Raw genomic sequence first — 21,354 nt, forward strand, 5'->3', positions numbered from 1 at the left:
TTACAGAGTACTGCTATGCAAATTGTTTTTTGTCCTAATTTGCAAAAAAACGAGTTACGGAAGTATATGTACCATCTGCATCTTTACAGATTGCTGTTATAGTTTTGTTATTTTCTTATTTTTGAAATCTTGTTGAGCCCCGTTGACTTGGGAGCCATAGAATTGTGATATCATAAAGTGGGTAATGTTTGATTATAATTTATACAATAATGTTATAGTAGGACATGATGGGATTTGATGTTATATGTGCTAACCCCGCTAATAAAAAGTTCGGTTAAGTTTTGTGTGGATGAAGTGTTCAAAGATCGAGGAGGTATCGATATGAGGAGAATAAGGAGAGGCAAGAGTTAAATCTTGGGGGTGCCCAAGGCACTCTAAGTAAATATTCAAGGAGACTCAAGCATCTAAGCTTGGGGATGCCCCAGAAGGCATCCCATCTTTCTTCAACAATTATCAGTATGTTTCAGTTTTTGTTCTGTTCACATGATATGCGTAAATTCTTGGAGCGTTGTGTGCTTTTATTTTATTTTATTTTAGTGATGCACCATGCTGGTATGAGATGGTCCTTGGTTGATTTATAGAATTCTCTTTGCACTTCACTTATATCTTTTGAGTATGGCTTCATAGAATGCTTCATGTACTTCTGAAAGCACAAGTGTTCCCTCGATGATTTTGGTAATTAATGTCAACATATCTCTTGTTGGACTAATATTTTTATCTAGTATATTTCACATGAGTTCAACAGTGGAGTGGCATGGACAAGAGGATGTGGAACCCCTTCAAAAAGCTAAGGACAGAAGACTGGCAAAAGCTCAAGGCTCTTCATTTTCATGTTAGTGATCCAAGATCACATTGAGTCCGTAGGAAAAGCCTATACTATTAAAAGGGGATGAGGTGTTGCTTAATGGCTTGCTTGCTCAAAGTGCTTAGTGATATGCTCCAAATCCCTCAACCACTTTCTCATTTCCACATATGTCCTAAACCTAAAGTCAAACTCGGCCCCACCGATTTGATCCATCTGGCGCCACCGAGTTCACTTGACATAGCCACTGCTAGAAACCCTAATCAATTCGGTCTCACCAAGATGGGCTTGCAAACTCTCTATTGCCTGTTGCAATTATTTCAGTCCCACCAAAACAAGCAATCGGTCCCACCGAGTTTGCTTGACCAACTCTCTGGTTGCTTATTACCAAAATTGGTCTCACCAAGTTTGTGTAATCGGTGAAACCGAGTTGAGGTTTTACCTAACCCTAGCACATCGGTCCCACCGAGTTGATCATGTCAGTCCCATCAAAAATTCTAATGTTCACATTTTGAACTGAATTGGTCTGACCGAGTTTCACTATTCGGTCCCACCGAGTTTGGTAAATTGTGTGTGACGGTTAGATTTTGTGTGGAAGCTATATATACCCCTCCACCCATTCTCCATTCATGGGGAGAGCCATCAGAACGTGCCTACACTTCCAGCATTCACTTTTTGAGAGAGAACCACCTACTCATGTGTTGAGACCAAGACATTCCAATCCAACCACAAGAATCTTGATCTCTAGCCTTCCCCAAGTTGCTTTCCACTCAAATCATCTTTCCACCATATCCAAATCTGTGAGAGAGAGTTGAGTGTTGGGGAGACTATCATTTGAAGCACAAGAGCAAGGAGTTCATCATCAACACACCACCAATTACCTTTTGGAGAGTGGTGTCTCCTAGATTGGTTAGGTGTTACTTGGGAGCCTCCGTCAAGATTGTTGAGTTGAACCAAGGAGTTTGTAAGGGCAAGGAGATTGCCTCCTTCATGAAGATCTACCCAAGTGAGGCAAGTCCTTCGTGGGCGGTGGCCATGGTGGGATAGACAAGGTTGCTTCTTTGTGGACCCTTCGTGGGTGGAGCCCTCCGTGGACTCGCGCAACCGTTACCCTTCGTGGGTTGAAGTCTCCACCAACGTGGATGTACGATAGCACCACCTATCGGAACCACGCCAAAAATCTCTATGTCTCCAATTGCGTTTGCACACTCCAATCCCATCCCTTTACTTTCTTGCAAGTTGCATGCTTTACTTTCTGCTATTCATATACTCTTGCCATGCTTGCTTGAAATGTATTGTGAATGTTTAAATTTGTGCTAAAACTCCACCTTAACTTGAAGAAATTAAAAACTGCTACTTTTCTTTGTTGAGGGTCTAATCACCCCCCTCTAGACACCTCTTCTCGATTCTTTCAATTGGTATCAAAGCATTGGTCTCCATTGCTTTGGTTTAATCACCATTGGAGGAAGATGGATGCGTCTACGTTGGGGAGTTTTAGACATAGAGTGCCTATACTTGATGGAGAGTTCTTTCATGCTTGAAAAAATGAGATGCTTGAGATTTTTAATGAATATCACTTAAACAAGTACATTACTAGCCCTTGTGCACCCCTTATCGATCCTTTGCATCCTACCCCCGATGAGTCTCTTGACATGATCCGCAACCTTAGAACTGTCAATCTTATCAGTAGAGGTTTGCCTAGAAACTTGATTGGTTGCTTGCCTACTCTTGATTGTTCTTACACCATATGGAGATTTCTCGAGGAATGATTTGCAAACTATTTCTTGCAAAACTTAGATGAGATTCTTCATAAGTCAATTGCTTTAAGTAAGATGAATCCTAGAGATCCTAAGTTTGGTGATTGTTTGTTTGAGCTTCATGACCTTATGCGTGCCAAGGGAGATGTTGGAATCATTAGTAATATCATCTTCGAAGCCATTAGAATTCATAAAGATGAACATTGTCATGATCATATATCTAATGAATCACTCTCTCTAGGAAATGATCAATTACAAGACGATTTTGAACATGGATACTATGATGAGGATGATGATAGTGATCTTGATCTCGATGAATCTATGAGACACTTTGGTCTTATGGCTAATCTTCGCGACTACATGGCTAGAGGAAAGGAATGGGTTCTTGATAGTGGATGCACCGATCACATGACCGGAGACATGGATATGTTTCATGAGCTTGCTGAAAACGACGACCCTCGAAAGTATGTCACTTTTGGTGATAACTCAAAGGGTAAGGTGGTTGGCCTTGGTAAGGTGGCCATCTCACATGATAGCTCCATACAAAATGTTATGCTCGTTGAATCTCTCGGCTATAATTTACTTATCGTATCTAGACTAGCTGATTTTGGATTCAATGTCCTATTTACTGAAGTAGATTGCCAAGTGTTTCGAAGAGATAATCATAGAATGGTCTTTATCGGTATACGTAGAGGTGATCTATACATTGTTGATTTCACTAAAAAGGCTCAACCTAGAACTTGCTTAATTGCTAAATCTTCTAAAGGCTAGTTGTGGCATAGAAGGTTAGGTCATGTGGGCATGTGAAATCTTGATAAGCTTATTAAAGGTGATCATATCCTTGGAGTAAAAGACGTTATAGTTGACAAGGATAGATTGTGCAGTGCTCGTCAAGCAAGAAAACAGGTTGGAGGAAGCCACCCCGTGAAGAACATCATGACCACGAGAAGACCGCTCGAGCTACTTCATATGGATCTCTTTGGTCCAAACACCTATAAAAGTCTATGTGGAAACTCATTTGGTTTAGTCATAGTCGATGATTTTTCAAGATTTACGTGGGTGTTCTTGCTTGATGATAAATCGCAGGTCCAAAGATCTTCAAGAACTTCGCTAGGAAGGCCCAAAATCAATTTGAAGTGAAGATCAAGGAGGTTCGCAGTGACAACGGAATGGAGTTCAAGAACGCCAATGTGGACACCTTTCTTGACGAAGAAGGGATTTCACATGAGTTCTCGGCTACGCACACGCCTCAACAAAATGGAGTTGTTGAGAGGAAGAACCGGACTCTTATTGAGATGGCGAGAATGATGCTTGATGAGTACAAGACACCAAAACACTTTTGGGCGGAAGTGGTTGAGACAGCTTGTCGTGCAAGAAATCGTCTATATCTTCACAAGCTACTCGGAAAGACGGCATACGAGCTTCTCACCGGTAACAAACCCCAAGTTGGATACTTTCAAGTATTCGACTCAAAGTGCTATATTATTGATAAGCATCATCGTTCTAAATTTGCTCCCAAATCTCATGAGGGTTTACTTCTTGGTTATGGCTCAAACTCTCACACTTACCGTGTCTACAACAATTTCACCCGAAAGGTTGAAGAGACGGTAGATATGAAGTTTAATGAATCTCACGGCTCGCAAGTAGAGCAATTGCCAATTGATGTAGGAGACAAAGACCCTTCGGAAGCAATCCAAGACTTGTCTATTGGCAAGATTCGTCCAACGGAGGTGAAGGAGAGTACCTCGTCCGTCCAAGTGGAAGCTTCTACCTCATGATAAGGTGAACCACAAATTGACTCAGAGGCATGCACAAGTGGAACACGCCAAGATGGAGAAAACGAGGAAGTACACCAAGATGAACCTCATCAACCTCCTTCTCCACCTCCACAAGAGAACAACAACACCAACAACGAAGAAGGCTAAGAGGAAGAACAAGATGATGAAGAAGATTCTCCACCCTGACCCAAACAAAAGATCTCACGAGTTAGAGCAAGAGTCTCAAGAGACATCCCGTCAAACAAATCTTCAACAGTATTCAAACCGGGAGAATCACTCGCTCTAAAACTCGTTTGGCTAATTTCTGTGAACATTATTCATTTATATCTAGCATTGAACCTATGAAAGGTTGAAGAAGCACTAGAAGATCCAGATTGGATAAATGCCATGCACGAAGAGCTACACAACTTTGAAAGGAACCAAGTGTGGACATTGGTTGAGAAGCCCGACAACAACCACAACATCATTGGTACAAAATGGGTGTTTCGGAATAAGAAAGATGAAGATGGACAAGTTCTACGCAACAAGGATCATCTCGTCGCTCAAGGATACACTCAAGTCAAAGGTATGGACTATGGTGAGACATATGCCCCCGTAGCTAGCTAGACTTGAGTCCATACGCATCTTACTTGCTTATGCTAATCATCATGATATCACATTATATCAAATGGACATTAAAAGTGCTTTTCTAAATGGTGAAATTGAGGAGGAAGTTTATGTTAAACAACCTCCCGGCTTTGTTAATCCTAAGAAACCCGACCATGCTTACAAACTTCACAAAGCTCTTTATGGTCTTAAACAAGCTCCTAGATCGTGGTATAAATGATTGACCATGTTCCTTATTGAAAAGGCTTCGAGATTGGAAAAATTGATTCCACTCTTTTTACTAAAAGGGTTAATGGTGAATTATTTGTGTGCCATTTTTATGTTGATGATATCATATTTGGTTCGACTAATCCTCTTTTTAGTGAAAAGTTTGGAAAGCTAATGTCGGAGAAGTTTGATATGTCTATGATGAGTGAACTCAAGTTCTTTCTCGGTTTGCAAATCAAGCAAACTAAGGAGGGTACCTTTGTGTCTCAAACAAAGTATACCAAGGACTTATTCAAGAAGTTCAACATGCAAGAAAGCAAAGGTATGAACACACCCATGCCTACTAGCTAGTGGACATCTTGACTTGACCAAGGGTGGCGAACTGGTTGACCAAAAGGTTTACCGCTCTATGATTGGTTCATTGTTATATCTATGTGCCTCCCGTCCCGATATTGTGCTAAGTGTGTGCATGTGTGCACGATATCAAGCGGCCCCCAAAGAATGGCATCTTAAGGCCGTGAAAAGGATAGTGAGATACTTAATTCATACACCAAATTTTAGCACTTGGTATCCTAAGAGGTCTTCTTTTGATCTTGTTGGCTACTCCGATTCGGACTATGCCGGTGACAAGGTTGATAGAAAGTCCACTTCGGGTACTTTTCAATTTCTTGGTAGATCTCTTGTGCCTTGGTCCTCCAAGAAACAAAACTCGGTATCCTTATCTACCGCCGAAGCGGAATACATTGTCGCCGGTTCATGTTGTGCTCAATTACTTTGGATGACCCAAACTCTTAAACATTATGGGATATATGTGAAACATGTTCCATTGCTTTGTGATAATGAAAGTGCTATTAAGAGTGCTCACAATCCCGTGCAACATTCTCAAACTAAGCATATTGAAGTTCGTCATCATTTCATTCGAGATCATTGCTAAAGGAGACATTGATCTTAAGCATGTTCATACCGATAAGCAATTGGCGGATATATTCACCAAACCACTTGATGAGAAAGTATTTTGCCGTTTGAGAGGTGAATTGAACATCATTGATGCCTCAAACTTCGAGTAGAAACTCTATTTGATGCATGCAAGGCATGAGCCTTTGACTAATCCTTGATATTTCTCTTATGATGATGATCATATGTCTTGGATCTATATTTGTACCCTTGCATGTCATCTAAACCTTGTAGTTACATGGATGAATCCAAATCTATGATATTGCAACTCACTCGTATCTTGAGCAATCTCTACATCACCAAATCTCTACAATATGGTGGTTCAAGACAAGGAAGCATGGATCCTTTCAATATCCTTTGACAATTCCTTTATATCAAATTTCATTTGGTATCAAACTTCATGATTGTTACTTTGGATACACAAGTGCTCTTCCTTGCAAGACTAACCCATGTAGGTAGATGAACTCAAACTACAAGTGGTGCTCCCAACTCTTGATGAGCTACATCAACCTTGAGCATCCCACACAAGTTCAACTACATGATCAAGATCAACACCACTGTCGGCGTTCTAGGAACGGGGGTCCCTAGGCTTGCCTGCCTACGGCCCACGGCGTGGCTCTGCAAGTGGGCCCGTATGACCCATCTTCACCAACAAGCACTCAAGACCCTCGCGAGGGGCCAAGCCTCGCGAGGCGGACGACACAAGAGCTCCTCGGGAGCACCCTCACCAGGCTGGCTCGCGAGGGGCGGAGAGTTCAAGGCAAGGCAAACCTCGCGAGGTTCCAATGGCGTGAGCCATGACGACCAAGGCCAGGCGGGTGCCAGGCGGGCACCAGCGCACACAGTGTCCTTGTTTCCTCTTTGGTGCTAAGGAGGCAAGCGCAGGCGCGGAGTATCGAGGCGTCAAGCAAAGGTTCTCATATCAGTGCAACGAGACCAAGACCAGCAGGACGGCAAGACGGAGGTCACCATGGAGCCCAAGGCGGCATCACCACCAGAGCCTTTTGCAGGCGAAGACTGCTTTTGTCAGGATAAGCTGTACTAGCTGCCCCCTTTCAAATTGGCCGTTGTTGGCTCCCTTCCCGCTCAATATTTGGGGAGAGGACCAGGGCCTCTATAAATAGGACTAGCCACCACCATAGATAAGGATGGACTCATCTAGATAGGGGGGAGAGATCCAAAGAACCACAAGTTCACCAAGCACAAGAACACCTCGCCTCAAGAGGCTGTTCTTTCCCTTGTACTGTTCATCCTTAGCCCAAGAGGCAATCCACCACCACCACACTAGAGTAGGGTATTACATCACAACAGTGGCCCGAACCAGTATAAATCTTGTGTACCTTGTGTTGCGAGTTCGTCGAGTTAGCCCTTGATATCTTAGCTAGGACGTGGATCGGTAGGGGGAGATCTTCGCGCGCACCCCAGTGTTCGAACCTTGAGGGTTTCGTCGGAACCCGACATCCCACATTTGGCGTGCCAGGTAGGGGTGTGCTGAAGCTTCCCTTCCGTTGCTCCGCGTCCCATTGCTCCATCGTCTCCATGGAGGATGCTCGCCGCGCTCGTGCTGAGCACCAGGCTGCCCTCGCCACTCGCATCGATCAGACGGCTCCCGTCGGTGGGCCGCCTCGTCGTTCTCCGTCGCCTGCCGCCAACGCCGCCACCGGCCCGGTGGGGAACGAGCAGCAAGTATCCTCTCTGCACCCCTCGGTGCGGCGGGACGGCCGCACCGTCACTCCATTGCTGACCCTGTCCTGTTCATCATCTCACGCTCGTCACACACCCGTGGACGCGCAGGCCGCTCTGTGCATGGCGCGCGAGCTCCTGCGCTCCGTCGACGACCTCTACGAGGACTGGCTCGACCACATCGTCGAGCTTGTTAGCGCCACAGGGGCTCCCCCGCGCTGTCCCTCTCGCTGCCATGCCCTCCGCCGGCTACAGGCGGCGTGGCCCATGGAGCACCTCTACCACCTCTGCCCCAAGACGGAGTCTTGGCGCCCAGGCGCGCGGCCCCACAGCGCGACTTGCCGCGTCCGGCGCCCGCGCAAGAAGAAAGAAGCTGCCAAGAAGTCCCTCGGCCATGAGAAAATGCCCCCGTGCTTCCCGCGCAACCACGGCAAGACCGCATGCCACCTATGGCGGCGGTGCGCGGACCCCATCAAGGACAAGTTCTCCACCAGCGCAGAGTCCCAGTGACCATGGCAGGCTGCCGCGCCTTCACCCCTGAGCTGCGTAGCATCGCTTGGCCGGGCAAGTTCAAGCCGGATCTGCCTCCTCGCTATGATGACACCCCGACCCCACGGAGTTCCTGCAGCTCTATGAGCTGAGCATCGAGGCGGCCAACGTCGACGAGAAAGTTATGGCGAACTGGTTCCCCATGTCTCTCAAGGATGGTGCCCGCTCCTGGCTCCTGAACCTGCCTCCAGGCTCGATCTCCTCCTGGAACGAGATGCGTGACCGTTTCGTCACCAACTTCTAGGGCACTCGCGACCGCCCACCGGCTGTGGGTGACCTATGCCGCGTCAAGCAACAACCAGGAGAGACCCTCCAGAAGTACATCCAGCGCTTCAACAACGTTCGCCTCAAGATCCCCAAGGTGACGGATGAGGCCATCATCTCCGCGTTCTTCGATGGCGTCCGTGACGTCAAGATGAAGGAGGAGATCGCCATCCATGAGGAGTTGTGCATGTCTCTGGAGCTGTTCAACCTGGCGACCAAGTGTGCAAGAGTTGAGGAGGGGCGCCTCTCCCTCCTCGAGCTCTCGGCTGCCGACCCAGAGGAGAAGAAATCCAAGGCCAAGGATGTGAAGCGCAAGGGAGTCGCCATGCTCGCGGCGGAGCCGGACACAAAGCGCGGCAGGGACTAGCCCGAGTCATCCAAGAGCAGCCGGCTGTTCTACGCCTTCCATAACCTGCATAGCCACAACACCAGCGGCTGTCAAGAGCTCAGAGCCATTTGAGAAGGACGCCTCGGTTGACGCCCCAAGCGCAACGACCGGGGCTACGACCGAGGAGGAGGACATGGTGGAAGACACTGGGATGACCGTGGCCCGTGCCAGGAGTGGCGCGGCCGGCCTCGTGAGGACCGCTGGCAGGATCAGCCTCGCGAGGGCGCCTAGAGGGATCAGCCTCATGAGGAACGTACTCAGGGCAACGCCGGTCTCCCTCCACTACCGCCACCACCAAGAAGGAATGACGACCACCATCAGGACGAGGGGGCTGGGGGCTTCCAGGAGCCGCGTGCCATCGCCTGCATCTTGGGAGGAGCTCAAGCCCCAGCCTCACAGCGTATCTTCAAACAGTTCGCTCGCGAAGTGAATGCAGTCCTCCCCAAGCTCGAGGCCATGCGCTCGCTCAGGTGGTCCAATTGCGCCATCACGTTCAGCTCGGCAGATCAGCTCAAGTGTGCAGCTGCCACCGGTGCCCTCCCGATACTCTATTCACTAGTCATTAGCAACGTGCAAGTTACCAAGACTCTCATTGATGGCGGCGCAGGGCTCAACATCCTGTGCATCGACACGTTCGACAACCTCCAAGTGCCGTATGATCAGCTTCAGCCCACCAAGCCTTTCTCAGGAGTGACCGACGGCTCCACCACGCCGATAGGCCAGTTCCGCCTCCCAGTCAGCTTTGGAGAACACAACAACTACTGCACCGAGCTCATCAACTTCGATGTCGCCCACATTCGTCTGTCGTACAATGCCATCCTCGGGTATCCGGCCCTGGCCAAGTTCATGGCCGTGACACACCATGGCTACAACGTCCTCAAGATGCCAGGAAGTGGCGGGATCATCACAGTCCCCTACGAAGAAAGAGATGCGGTGTGCTCCCTCGAGCGCGCCTTCCAAGCAACGTCAATCGAAGACCCCTGCAACAATGCAGCTCGGTACCCTCTTGAGGTCGTCCCCAAGAAGAAGAAGCAGCTGCTACATGCCGGACCTCAGGAGGGCAGCATCGCAAGTGGCGCCTCATGAGGATCAGCGCCCGCACCTGGGGCGCCTCCCTCTGTCGCATAGGAAGGCGCGCCCGGTGCCCTCCTCGGGCAGGGCTCAGGGGCTCTCTTCTGGAGGACCTCAGACCTTGCCAACGTCACGAGGGAGGCGCTCGGGCACCACTTGGAGGAGTGTTTCGCGGCACGTCTCCCTCAGGAGGACACTGGGCAAGGAGCGCCCGACGCTCAGGAGTTCATCACCAAGGTATCTCAGGAGCTTCAGGAAGCAAGAGCAATACGCGGTGACTGCCGCCCACCTGGCGTTGCTCCCCACCCAGGCGAGGGTGGTGAGCTGCACGTCTGCATCGACATACCAAGGCTCAACCGAGCCGCATCTCAGGAGCGCTTCTGGCCTTCATGTGTTGGTTGCTGCGAAGGTCCACCTCACAGCTACGTTCGTATGCCGTTCGACCTGCCGAGCATGGCTGCTGCCTTCTAGCGCAACCTGCGGAGTGTCATGGCGGGTCAGGAGGCCAGGCACCACGTAGTCCTGGCAGAGATGGAAATGGTCCTCAAGGAACCGCCTGGACCCCCAGAGCCTCCCGAGGCTCAGGGCCCCGGTGGCTCGTGAGGAGCAACCCCTTCGCCGCGTACCTTCAGCTGCCTCAACACCCCTTCATCAATGGAACCAGGTGAAAATTTCCAAGTTCATTTAGCCGGGAGGCCCTCATGGCTGCATCATTCCCATGCCGCCTGGATCCGTCCATGTGGTATGTATGTATCCCTTCTTTTTTATGTCTTTAACTTACCTTGCTGGGGGCGCCCTTCGGGCTGCATCATCCCCAAGCCGCTCGGGCCTGACCCAGTGGCGCGTATCGTTCATGCATTTACCTGAGCTAGTTTGCCTTCCATGCTTAATCTATCTATGATTATCACCTGCTTGATTCTCACCCGCCACAGGGGCTACTCACGCTGGCATGACACTTGTGCACGGGTCCATCCCTGCAACGTCGACAAACCTGAGCGGTCGAGCTCTAGCTCGCGGCATTCCCCACGCACGTCACCTCACCAGGCCCTCAGTGCCTTCATCTCCTCGCGGAGCGACCAGCGGCGGACCGGCAACCATAATGGCAAACTGTGTCTCTCCTTGTGTTGGCTTGCAGGAATCTCCTGAAGGTGACGGCAGGCTGGACCGCGAGCTCCCTCTTCTCCCATGCAATCCGCTTGTGCATTAAAAGGGGGGCTACTAAGCATCATGACTTAGGAGCTCCTACTGGCTCTCCAGCCCTCACCCCCTGGCCTTGACCATGGCACGTGACCTGGCATACCAGCGGCGGCTGAGCTCGCTCGAGGGCTGGGACCTGAGGACGCAAAGCACGAAGGAGAGCGTGGAGAAGGGGGAGGCTCGCACGAGCCTGGCTTAGCTATGCTTCGGGCGCCTATGCACAAATCTGGTGCATCATGAGGAATCAACTCCATACCGTCAAGATAAGTCCCGAGCCCGGGTTGGCTAAACCGCTTAGGACTCAGAACCATGCTAACCGCAGCCCTGCTGCAGCAACGTCACCCCTCTTTCCTACCTCTCGACGGCTACTTGAGTGCTAAAGGGGACCTCCTGAGCATCGCGCCTCAGGAGCTCTTACTAGACCTCGGGCCGCTCACCTCCTAGCCTTGACCACGGCACGCGACCTGGCATACCAGCGACTGCTGCAGCCTGCCTGGGGACCGGGACCTGACAACGTAGAGCGTCAAGTCGTCGCGAGGTCGGAAAGGGAGACCGAGCTGAAGTAGGACTTGCGCTCGCGCAAGTTCATAATAAGGATAATATTGACAAGAGGCATTACAAAACCTTTACACACCCCCACGGGGCATTTCTTGATTCCTCGTGGGGAACAAAAGGCAAGAACTTAGGGAATGCTAATTACGCGTGCCCCTGAGGATGACACCATCATCAACAGTGGGCCACCAGAGGCCGGCACCAACCTCATCCAGATCAGCAGCGGCGGCGGCCTGACGCTGCAGCCCTGCTCCGGGCTCGGCGAGAGCTTGGGGCATGTAGCTGTCGTCGCTCGTCTCTGGAGTCTCGTAAAGCTCGGGAGAGTCGCTGGACCACAAGGAGTCACCGCTGTCACTGGAGGAGCTGCAAGCGAGGCCTGTGGCAGGCCCAGCGCCCGCCGCTGCGCCGTCCTGGCGACCTCCTTGAGGGCAGCACTCCAGACGACGGCCTTCCTCGCCGAAGACCTTGAAGAACAGCATGGAGGTGCCATCGTACTCGAAGTGGATCGCGACGGCGCCCTCCGCGTGGCAGACTTGGGCAATCTCGCCCCAGCCTCGGGTCATGAAGATCCTCCCGGAGGCGACGGCTTCAATCTCCGCTCCAGTCACCGGGGCGTCATAGTCGGCATGCTGCAGCCAAAGCTTGAGAGGGCCCCTCGGCGGCATCTCGGCGGTGAAGAACTGCGGGAGGTGAATCCAAGTGCTTGGGGGCATCGCCGCCCACAAAACAAACTCACACAAGGAGTCCGCAGCGTGGACCCCTGGGCCGACGGCTTGCGGCTCCGCGACACGGCGGCCATGGGCCTGGAGCAGGCGGCGACGCTCGTCGCTCCTCCCTCCGGAATCATTGGCATGAGCATACAAGGGCAACGGGTACCTAGGAGGCGGCCTTTCATACCACGGCTGCGACACCGCCGGCTTCACGACCATCTCACAACGATGAGACCTCCTCTTCTTTGGCGGGAGCAGCTCGGGCTCGTTGAGGGGAGCCTTGCCCTTCTCCGCGGTCGAGAACCTCCAAATCGGCGGCATGACTGCACAAGCAAGGAGTGGAGCAAGGAAGGAGAAGAAGCAGGAGAGGCAGAGGAGAGACGGGTGATGGGGCTCCGCCCCCACCTCCCATTTATAGCCAAGGGGAGGCCAACCGTCGGCCTCCATGATCTAAGGTAATAATGATGGTTTTTCCTTGCATGCAGGAGGGACTCGTCAAGTCGGGCAGTTGCCGAGGCAACATGGGGAAAAGGAGACGCCCACGTCCAATCAATCGCCACGCGTCGACCAAGGCCGCAGGCTATTGGGGCCCGCGGCGCTCCGCACTTGCCCCTTGGCTTCGCCTCGAAGCCAAGCCCGAGCGCGCCTTGGGCCCGGGGGCTACTGTGGGCGTTCTGGGAACGGGGGTCCCCAGACTTGCCTACCTACGGCCCATGACGTGGCTCTGCAAGCGGACCCGTATGGCCCATCTTCACCAACAAGCACTCAAGACCCTCGCGAGGGGCCAAGCCTCGCGAGGCGAACGACACAAGACCTCCTCGGGAGCGCCCTCACCAGACTGGCTCGCGAGGGGAGTAGAGTTCAAGGCAAGGCAAACCTCGTGAGGTTCCAATGACGTGAGCCTTGATGACCAAGGCCAGGCGGGTGCCAGGTGGGCACTAACACGCACAGTGTCCTTGTTTCCTCTTTGGTGCTAAGGAGGCAAGCGCAGGAGCGGAGTATCGAGGCGTCAGGCAAAGGTTTCTATATCAGTGCAACGAGACCAAGACCAGCAGGACGGCAAGACGGAGGTCACCATGGAGCCCAAGGCGGCATCACCATCAGAGCCTTTTGCAGGCGAAGACTGCTTTTGTCAGGATAAGCTGTACTAGCTGTCCCCTTTCAAATTGACCATTGTTGGCTCCCTTCCCGCTCAATATTTGGGGGAGAGGACCAAGGCCTCTATAAATAGGACTAGACACCACCATAGATAAGGATGGACTCATCTAGAGAGGGGGGAGAGATCCAAAGAACCACAAGTTCACCAAGCACAAGAACACCTAGCCTTAGGAGGCTGTTCTTCCCCTTGTACTGTTCATCGTTATCCCAAGAGGCAATCCACCACCACCACACTGGAGTAGGGTATTACACTGCAACGGTGGCCCGAACCAGTATAAATCTTGTGTCCCTTGTGTTGCGAGTTCGTCGAGTTAGCCCTTGAGATCTTAGCTAGGACGTGGATCGGTTGGGGGAGATCTTTGCGCGCACCCCAGTGTTCGAACCTTGAGGGTTTCGCCGGAAACCGACATCCGACAACCACCACCCAAGGTATGTTATTCCATCTTAGAGAAGCTTTACCCCAAGACATGGGTCAAAGCAGCTCAACAAGATGTGAATACATCAATATGCTTAAACGAAAAATGGGAACCCCATTTTGAGCTTAAACGATGAGTATGACCTACGATCAAGTGCTCTCACTTGACTCCTGAGTCAATATACTCTAACATAGGTGACTTTGTCACCGACCAAGTCTAGATGAAGTTCTCTAGTGTTTCTATGTGTTCTTGCATTTGTCTCTTGCATGCTTGTTCCCCATTTCAAAAAAACTTCATCTAGATTTCTTTTCTTTGTTATTCTCTGCATTCCCTGCATCCAATTCATTGCAAATCTTTTAGTAAATTACTTGCAAATATTTGTGAGATCTTATTTGCCTAGTGAGCTGAGATGACAATTGTTTTCTCTTTGTGTTGAATTCGGCCTCACCGGTTGGTTTTTTCGGCCAAACCGAAACAACTCAGTGCCACCGAAGAAAAAGGCTCGGTGTTACCGATTTCAATGCTGAGAAAACACTTTCCCATTGGCATCCTGCATATTTGTTCCAGCTCCACTCTATGATTCTTGTCCACTACCAGCATCTTATTACATGTTGCTTTGTAATGTGACTCAAGGACCAAACCTACTTGACTCATGCTCCAGAAGGCCCCTTCCTGGAAATTGATGTCAAAGGGGGAGAGAGAGCACATCAAAGCTTATCACATAAGAGAGAATGCACAACTTAAGCTTCTCTAGATGCCTATCATCCATGGAGGAGAGAAGTCACATGTCTTCAAGAGGGGAAAGACATGTTAGTATGTGTTATGGTTGTTTCATTATGTTTTTCTGTTTTGCTCTGATTTTCTTTTGCCCTATCTTCTCCCACTATCCAATATCAGATTCAGGGGGAGAAATACATCTAAGGGAAGAAGGAAATCTTGCATTCATTGCATATCTTTACTCTTTGGGGACATGTCTATGTCCAATAGAGTACTAAGTACTCACTCACTACATGTCATCCCAATCTTGGTAATTTTGTGGTTTACTATTCTAGCTCTGTTTAGTAGATTTTCCTGTGTTATCTAACCTTGTTTACTCAGGTTCATCTCTTCCAAAGCTAGCTCATGACCACAAAGTAAGTATATGCATCATCCTCATGTGCATGATGATCTCTTGCTAATGTACATATTGTTTGTAAGAAGGAATCATGAACATGGAGGTACATTTCCTATAGTCACATCATTTGCTCTGATGCATATAGCCAAGATACATGTAACTCGTTGCTTGCTCTGACATGTCTATGCATTCACATGCTCTTATACTCTATATTCACATGATTGCATACATGTAGGGGGGAGCATATGCATGTTACATGTCTTTCCAAAGCTTTACTTGCTATTCCTTATATCTTTATCTAAAGCTTTGATGTATGTTGTCATCAATTACTGAAAGGGCATTTCCCTACTTTGTGTTTTGGATGATGATGACAACCCTTTGTTGGTCTAATCTTGTGCTAAATGTTTCAAGTTCTCGATGCTTAGGCCTACATCGAAAAGCTATTCTCTCTCGTAGGAAAAGATCGAAGACGGAGTCCTCTATGCTTTTTATCTCTTTGGTCATAGGGAACCCGTACTATCAAGAGGGAATCCTCATTGGAAAGAACTGGGGGAATCCATTCACGTACACCTTCCTCACCCCTCCTTTGTCTTTCTCAGGTGTGAGAGAGAGAGAGTTTCCCTTATCTTCTTCTGCTCACTGTTACCTCCCAGCAGTTGTACCGCTCTCTGGAGCGGTTGTACCGCTGGGTCTTGACGCTCACTAGCTTTGATCGAGCGGTTGTACCGCTGCTTCCGGGCGGTGATACCGCCAGCATGCTCTACAAAGCTAGGGCGGTGGTTCCGGCCATGCACCGCCCAAGTACCGCTCAAGGCTCTGGTTTGATGCGGTTCTCGGGCGGTAGTGGCCCGGTTGGTCCGGTCGTTCCTCGATGACCGGTACCACCAGTGATCTGAGCGGTTCTTCTGCTCAGAACTTAGCCGCCCAAGAGCTCAAGGCCATGCGGTTGTTCCGGCCATGCACCGCCCAAGTACCGGTAAAGCTTCTGTTTTGATGCGGTAGTTGTGGGGTGGCTAGGCAGTTAGTCCGGTTATTTTCTTAACCGGTACTACCGCCCGCTCGCCCAGTTGTGCCGCCTGGTAGGGTTCTGCAGATACACCATGAGTCCCGGTTGTACCGGGACAAGGACCGGTTGTACCGCTGCAGTGCAAAAAACACAGTAACGGCTGGAATTTAGGGTTGCTATATAAGGGTGCCTCTCCCACCTACCACTCTCACCTTTGACCTCTCTCACTCCACCATTAATGCACCTCAAGCTCTCTTGCCCGATCTCTCTCTCTAGCCACTCAAACTTGTTGACTTGCTAGGGATTGAAGGAGGAGACCTAGATCTACACTTCCACCAAAGGATATTTTCTTCCCCCATACTTTCTTGTGTGGATTTTGTTACTCTTGGGTGTTTGAGCACCCTAGATGGTTGAGGTCGCCTCGGAGCCATATTCCATTGTGGTGAAGCTTCGTGGTTTCGTTGGGAGCCTCCAATTAAGTTGTGGAGAGTACGGTCAAACTTGGGGAGCATTGTGCCTCCACACCACTCCAACGGAGACGTACTTCCCCTCAAAAGGAAGGAACTTCGGTAACACATCCTCGTCTTCACCGGCTCCACTTTTGGTCATCTCGTCCCTTTACTTTTGCAAGCTTGCTTGTATTACTTTCCTTGCTTGCTTGTGTGCTTGTGTGTGTTGCATCATATAGGTTGCTCACCTAGTTGCATATCTAGACAACCTACTTTGATGCAAAGTTTAATTTGGTAAAGAAAAGCTAAAAACTGTTAGTTGCCTATTCACCCCCCTCTAGTCAACTATATCGATCCTTTCAATTGGTATCGGAGCCTCATCTCTTTATTAAGGACTTTGCCGTCCGAAGAGTATGGTTGATACCGTAGACGGTGTGGAGGAACACTCCGGTGTGAATCCGATCTCGTCTATGGGCGATGGGGGAACCTCGGTCTCTCGTGAGGAGTTCAATGTAGCCTTGGAGACATTGAAAACCTCCATGACGACCGAGGTTGAAAGCATGTTTACTAAATTCCTTGAAGGGCTTAAACTATCCACCGCACCGTTGAAAGTGGGTGATCCCACCGACAAGGTGACGGATGCTTTCTCCGACAAGGGGGAAGCTAGTAGTGAAAAGGCTCCTTCTTCTAGTGGTAAAAATGGCACTGGCATCTTTGCTCATGTGGAACCACCACTTGTTTATGGTGGACCGGTTCCTTCCACTCATTTGAATCATGCCGGTCCTCCCCCTAAGATTGTGAAAAATGAGGACTTTGATTCTTGGGTTTACCGCTTTAAGCGTCATTTAAATCATGTGAACACTAATCTTTGGAGAATCATTGAAGAAGGTTTCCATCCGCATGATCCAAGCAACTTCACTCCTCGAGAAGCCGCAGATAATCAATTCAATGAGAATGCTCTCTTCATCATTCAAGATGCAATTCTACCCGAAGATCTACCTCATCTTCGGCCCTTCGTCTTGGCCAAAGACGCATGGCTTTGTGTTGTCTCGCTCTACCGGGGAAGCGCAAGCATTCAACGCTCCAACTATGAAGTGGTGCAAGATGAAGCCGATGAGTTTCCAATGAAAGAAGATGAAGAACCTCGTGAGCTTTATCGGAGAGTAACAAAACTCGCGGTCTCACTCCGAGATCTCAGGAGCAAGGACACGGATGACAATTGGATCAAGCGCAAATTCCTCAAGGCAATGATGCCCTACCACAAGGCCATGTCCTCCGTCATTCGTCAAAGGCCGGACTTCCACACTTTAACCTCAAGCGAAGTGCTGGATGAGTTTGTGGCCATGAACATCTTGGACAAGACCACCGACAATGCGATGCTTCATTCTCAAAGGTCAAAGAAGCCCAACCTTGCATTGAAGGCCAAGGTTTGCGTTGAAGAAGAAGAGGAGGAAGAGGAGGAAGAAGAGGAAAGCAATCCCGAAGATACAAAGTATGCATATCATGAACACATGGCACTTGCTTCAAGGCAATTTTGGAGTAAGAAAAACTCAAGGCCAAACTTCAACAAAAACAACTCAAGTAGCACGAAGAGCAAGCAACATGTAAGGACTTGCTACAACTGTGGCAATGTGATTCATTTTGTTGCGGAGTGCCCGTATGAGAAGAGGGAAGACAATGGTGGCAAGCTCATTCGAAAGGACAAAGCCAAGTCCTTCCTCAACAAGAGCAACTTTATCAAGAAAAACCCTCACAAGGCATTGGTGGTTCAAGAAGAGTACCATGAGGACGATGATGATGATGAAGATGGTGAGTCGGTTGCCATGGCCTCCGTTGCCATTGCAAAAACTCCACGAATATCTCTCTTCGACTCACCCAATGAGAACATCACCACCAAGTGCCTCATGGCTAAATCCACCAACAAGGTAACTCCCAACATCAAAACTACCATCATTAATAATCCTTCCTTGACAGATTGCATTGACAAATGTGAGGGATCTAATGTGGAAGGAAATGAGTTTGAGTCCTTTATGGGTAAACTCAAGGGTAAATCCAAGAAGCATTTTGTTGCTCTGTTGGAACAACTTGGTGAAGCCAATGACGTGATCGAGTCTCATGAAGATACCATCTCCAAGATGGAGGGGCATAGTCGTGACTATGCCAATGAGATCTCGGATCTTTCCCATGCTCTTGAGGAAGAGCGTGGTCTTCGTTTGGCTCTTGAGGAGTCACACAACGATGAGCATGCTAAGTTAAAGAAAGATCTTGATCATGCTATCGTTGTTTCTCGTGTGCTAAACTCCGAGAAGGCCAAACTTGGGGTTGATCTTGCTAGACTCAAAGAGGAGTTTGATCTACTTGACAAGGCTCACAAGGTCTTTAAGGGTGCTCATGCTAGCCTCAAAGAGTCTCATGATCAACTCCAAGTAAAGCTAACCAAGGAGAAAGCCACATTTCCTCGTATGCTATTAATTGATAATGCAAGTGCTACTAACCCTTGTTGTGAGCATGTGCATCTTATTGAGGAGAATGTTAAGTTGAAGGAGCAACTTGAGAAAGGTCTTGTGTCATGCATACAAGGGGAGAAGAACCTAAACGACCTTTTGAGAAATCAAAATGAAGTTGTGGCCAAGGAGGGGATTGGGTTCAGGCCCAACCCCAAGAACAAGAAGAAGGATAACAAGACCAAACGACCTCCTCCTCTCAAGCAAACTTTTGTGAAGGAGGGAGAGAGTGCTTCCAAGGAGAAGAAGAACAATGCGAAGGGTGGCGGTGGCAAAAAGGGCAATGCCACCCCTCCCAACAAAGCCGACGACTTTAATCCTTCTTATGTGTTATGTCATGCTAGTGATGGGCATGTCTATGCTAAATTTGTTGGTTCTCCTCATGAGTACATTGAATGGTCTATTTGGGTTCCTAAGACCCTTGTTACTAACATTAAAGGACCCATTACAAAATGGGTACCTAAAACCAAGCATTGATCTCTTGTAGGTGTTTGCTTCCGGTGGGGGATCATGGTTGCTCGATAGTGGAGCTACAAATCATATGACCGGAAGCAAGGACTTGGTGGTGGACGTGCACGAGATTCCATCTATGCCCACCAATGTCGAGTGGGGTGACGCCTCATCTTCTAAGGTATTGATACTTGGCAAGGTAGTCATCTCCCATGATCTCACGATCGAGAAGGTCATGCTTGTTGAGTCCCTTGCATACAATTTACTTTCCGTTCGTCAACTTGCAATCACGGGCTTTGCCACTTTCTTTGATATCGATACCGTGGCCCTCTTGTGGAGCAAGACTCTTAAAGTAGCCTTTATCGGGCATGTCGAGAACGGTCTATATGTGATTAACTTTTCGGAGCGACCCACTAAAACTGCGACATGCCTAATGGCTAAAGTTGATGTGGGATGGCTTTGGCATCGCTGTTTAGCCCATGTCAATATGAGATCTTTGCAAAGTTTTCTCAAGGGGGACCATGTCCGTGGACTAACGAATGTTAGTTTTGCTAAAGATCGTGCTTGTAGTGCTTGTATCGAAGGAAAGCTACATGAGAAGGCTCACCCTCCCACGACTATCATTTACTCAAAGAGGCCTTTGGAACTCCTTCACTTGGATCTCTTTGGGCCTCCATCCTTTGATAGTCTTGGGGGTAGGAAGTATTGCTTGGTTATTGTGGACGACTACTGAAGATATACTTGGGTGTATTTCTTCAAGAGGAAGAGCGAGACCCAACAAACCGTCATTGACTTTGCAAATGAAGCTCAACATCAACACAATGCAAAGATCTTGACAATAAGAAGTGACAACGGCACCAAGTTCAAGAACTACACCTTGGATGAGTTTCTTAGTGATGAGGGGATCAAGCATCAATATTCCGCACCCTACACCCCTCAACAAAATGGTGTTGCAGAGAGGAAGAATCGGACATTGATGGATGCGGCAAGGACCATGATGGCGTAGTTCAAGTCTCCGTACAACTTTTGGGCCGAAGCCATTAACACCGCATGTCATGCATCCAATCGGCTCTACCTCCGCAAGGGCTTGAACAAGACTCCATATGAGATACTCACCGGTAACAAGCCCAACCTCAAGTACTTTCTGGTGTTCGGGTGTAAGTGTTCCATTCTCAAGAAAGGTGTTCGGTTGTCTAAATTTGAGGCTAGAGCTTATGAGGGCATATTTGTTGGTTATGCTACAAACTCTCATGCTTACCGTGTCCTCAATAAATCCACGGGACTTATTGAGGAGATGTGTAACGTGGAGTTTGATGAGAATAATGGCTCCCAAGTGGAGCAAAGTGGCACTTGTGATATAGGTGATGAAATTCCTCCTCAAGACATAAGAAGAATGGGTGTTGGTTTTATCCTACCCGTTGAGGAACCCCTTGTGGCCGAAGGAGAAGGACAATGCTCCACTCAAGTGGAGCCATCACCAACCCAAGGCCCACACGCTTTCGAAGAACAAAGTGAAGGCCCTCATCCTCATGAACAAGACCAAGGGAAAGATCATGCTCAAGACGGTGATGACACACCAAGTGATGCCCAAGGTCAAGTTCTCTCCTCCGAGCAAGTTCAAGATCAAGAACAAGCTCAAGACGTCGCTCAAGATGATCAAGTGACCGCTCCTCAACTCACCACCGAGGAGGAATTGGAGCGTCGTGCCGCCAAGGTTGCTTCCAAGCTCTCCACCAAGG

This window comes from Triticum dicoccoides, chromosome 5A (assembly GCF_002162155.2).
Source record: "Triticum dicoccoides isolate Atlit2015 ecotype Zavitan chromosome 5A, WEW_v2.0, whole genome shotgun sequence".
Classification (NCBI taxonomy): Eukaryota; Viridiplantae; Streptophyta; class Magnoliopsida; order Poales; family Poaceae; genus Triticum; species Triticum dicoccoides.